Below are 3763 nucleotides of genomic sequence, written 5' to 3' on the forward strand. Positions count from 1 at the left end.
TTCTGGCTTAGATCATTGTTTTCCCTCCTACAACTTTTTGTACAACTTTCTCACCTCATAAATACTGTTCAAAGAAAAAAAAAATAGAGGAAGATGTCAGTAAAGGGAGTATTTCTCCCACTTGATAGTTCAAGTCACACACAGATGAATGGACATACGTAAGCTGTATGCCAACACTCATTTAGCTACTTGATTATTAATAGCAGGGTACTTACTCTATTCACAATCACTACTCTCTAGACAGAGTCTACAAAATATAATAAATATGAATCGAGTCATTTGTGAGAATTTACTGCTGGAGGTGGGTGAATACTCCTAGGGAAAAAAAATGTCTGATACAGTAATGTATAAAGTAACCAAGACTCTGATCTCAGATCTGCTGTCACCAGGTTTGTTCCAGGCTTACAGAGGTAAAACTATGATAAGGATACATTTTTTAGAATTGTTCCACGTGTATAGTTATTTAAGGAAACCTTAATACAGAAAAAATAGTGCCATCTTGGAACACTGCAGCAGTTCATTCAATCCTATAAGGACAGAGTTATGTAAATGGACACAGATGTGAAAGAATCCAGACCCAAAAACCTAGCTCACACCCTCCTTTGCATTGACATGAAATGTAGATGCTGTGTTTACTGGTGTGGGTAGGGACTCCATACTAAATCTAATTAAATCAGTGAACAAAAGGGACCTGAAGTGTGCAGAACCATGAATGGAGCCTGCCTGTTAGGTCATTTGCTCTCCACAATTGTCTTTTCCCATAGCTTTCAGGGAGTTTCTCTTTGGAAATAAGGAAAGAGTGAAATAAGGACTTTTCTTCCCCCTGCAAGGTGAGGGAGTTAGATAATGCACCTCATTAATTACAGGGAAATCATCACCAAAGCACATGGAGCCAGAGAAGAGGCCAGACTGAATTTTTTTCTCTTGGTATTATTGTTCAGCCACAGTGACAGGAAAATAAATAATAAATCAGAATTGGAGTGCACTTGATGGTTTTATTTTGCAACTCATCTTGCTATTGTGACAGGCTGACACTAATTAGCACTCAATGCACAGGGGGATGGATTGCCATGGCCAATGGATCTCATTAACCACTCTGAAATTTTCATGCCAAGACCAAGCACAACAAAGAACAGAGACCCCAGCAAATCGCCTGTCAGCAGCTGTAAGCATCACCATGGAGCCACGAGCGCACAGATCAAAGGGCACAAAGAGAGTCTGCATAGCCAGCTGAGTAGATTTTCATTGATTTATTAATTATTTTCTTGTGAAGGCAGAGAACCTGCCAAGAAGAAAAGTCAGTGTCCACAGTTTCTCACCACTGTTTGAGTTGAACCACCCTGCGGTGAGAGGGAAACTTTGGGAAACTAAGGGTACATCAAAGCCCCTAGCACTGCTTTTTCATAGACCTGTGTGTTGGCAGATGTGCCATTCCAGGGGTGACCTAGTTTGTGGTCTCCTTGGGGGTAGAAGATTGAAAGGCACATTTTGGACTTTCTCCTTTGCCCAGCTGCCTTTTCAGATTAAGCTCATAAGAAATTGATTCTTTGAGACTTGTCAAGCATGGTTGAAACTGCCCAGCAGCTTCATTAATAGCAGATGAAGGGCAGGAGGCAAGAAGAGTCCAGAGAGATACGAAAACAACCATACCCACAAGCACAGAGTGACCATATGAACCTTTTCTTTAGGAAATGGGGCTATCAGCCTGTTCCAGCTGGTGAATTCCTTCTGCCAAGCCCATCTCCTCTCCCACTGTCCACTTCCCACAGGCATTGTCATAGTGGTCCTGTGCACATCATCAAGAGCAGAGGATTCTACTTCAAGCCCCTAAAATTCATGTGGATCGCTACAACAACAGGGATTCCTTTCATTTGGACCCATTTTAGGTCAACTGAGACCTAGCTGCAATAAAATTTCTTCTAGAAGTCTGTGCTTTACGTCAAGCATCATATAGAAACAGAGCTAACAACACAGACTCTCAGGTGATCACACATGAACAGTAGGGTGTGATTGACCCTCATGCCTGAATTAACAGGGAATCCATGGTAACAGGTTTTCCTCATTTCTAATTGTACTGCTTCGTGGATGCAGGCAAAGTGAGCAGCTGTACCACAGCCATTTAGGTGGCAATCTGTTCCCCTCCTAACTGCAATGGGTGAGTATGAACCCCCACTGTATAGCTTTGGTGGCAGCAGGGCCCTGCTGCCCATACCAGATTTCCCCCAAGCACCTTGCTATGGCAGGAGCGTCCCAGCTCACGGACTACATGCTTAAGAAAACAGCATTTCTCTTTACCTGCAGCTCTTCAAAGAAGCACGGAGCCAGCTCAGCTTTAAAACACGTCTCATGGAGAGGGAAAAAGAGTCAGCATGTGTTGTTCTACATGCCTTTGGATTACAGCACCTTACCATCATCAGTAAAGCACAAGGGCTCCATTTTCTTAATACCCCATCAAGGAACAGAGCACTTATATTTGTACTGAGGTGTTTTGTTTGTTTGTTTGCTTTGTTTCTTGTTTTGAAGGGTACTTTCTGAACTGAAAATAGGAATAGAACATTCTTCTTAAATAAGGATCATTTAATGTAAAAAGACTGTGTTGTTTTTTAAGCAAGATTGTTTATTTCCTTTCTGTTTCTGGTTTCAAAAAGTAATAACAAAGCAGAATTGGGCATTCAGGTAGCCTCAGTGATCTAACCACTTTCAGATTTCACTTTCCCGAAGCTGGAAGTCAAGACATAGCATGTAGACTGCAGGAAGGAAGAAAAGACCATTAGTACTTTTTCATTTTTTGTTTATGAGATGAAAACTGGGTATATTCATTCGTATAAACTCTTCATATCTTTCAGAGATTTTTTTTGGTTATTTTAACCAAGAAGCAAGAGTAATATCTTATTTTTAGGGATGTTTATGGTACAGCAGCCAAGAAGGTGCCATCTACCCACAACCTTCCAGGTTCAGCTGAATACTTCATCAAACAGAAGACAGTTTCTGTTGTACAGAACTGGTTTATCTTGGACCATGCTGTTCCTGGTCAAGCCTGTGTACATAGCTTATTTATTTATGGCATTTTTAATAGATGGAATATCAATAATTGATAATGTCATATGAATGATTAAAAATCAAGAAAATCAAGAACATGAAATACAAACATCTACTCTTAAATGACGCTGGGGTTGTGATATCCATAAATAAATGATGTAGTGGCTAGTTCTGTCTTTCTGGGACCGAGTGAAACAAACAGGCACTTCAGTATATTTACAGCATGTTTACAACCGTGTCTCTGGGAGCAGAATCTGACCATGGGATTTCAAAGTGGAACCTAATGAAATTATCCCAGTGCAGCCTGTGAATTTTTACCTCCTTAGAAAATATATTATTTAAAAAAAAATATGTAAAATCTTTGGTCAGAAAAGGGACAAGAAAATTAAATTTAAATAAAGGTGGATCTGTTTTTGATTTTTGGCTTCCTTATGATAAACAACAAAGGCCTAGGCTTACCTCAGAGAAATCTGCTGTAAAAACAGACTAAAATAAATAAATAAATAAATAAAAAGAAAAACATTGAAAATATGTGAAATAATATACCTGAGCATATACCTGAGCATTGCATGCTGTAGCTGAATACTTGCTTAGGTTTTACTCTCTCATTTTAATTGACAGGTAACATTCATTAGACTTGTTGCTGTTTACCTGTTCAGTACACAGAAATTGTTAGCAAGGAAATAATCATTTTATTTGCAGCAGTGAATCGAGATAAAGACCA

This window comes from Anser cygnoides, chromosome 7, assembly GCF_040182565.1.
Source record: "Anser cygnoides isolate HZ-2024a breed goose chromosome 7, Taihu_goose_T2T_genome, whole genome shotgun sequence".
In the NCBI taxonomy this organism is placed as follows: domain Eukaryota; kingdom Metazoa; phylum Chordata; class Aves; order Anseriformes; family Anatidae; genus Anser; species Anser cygnoides.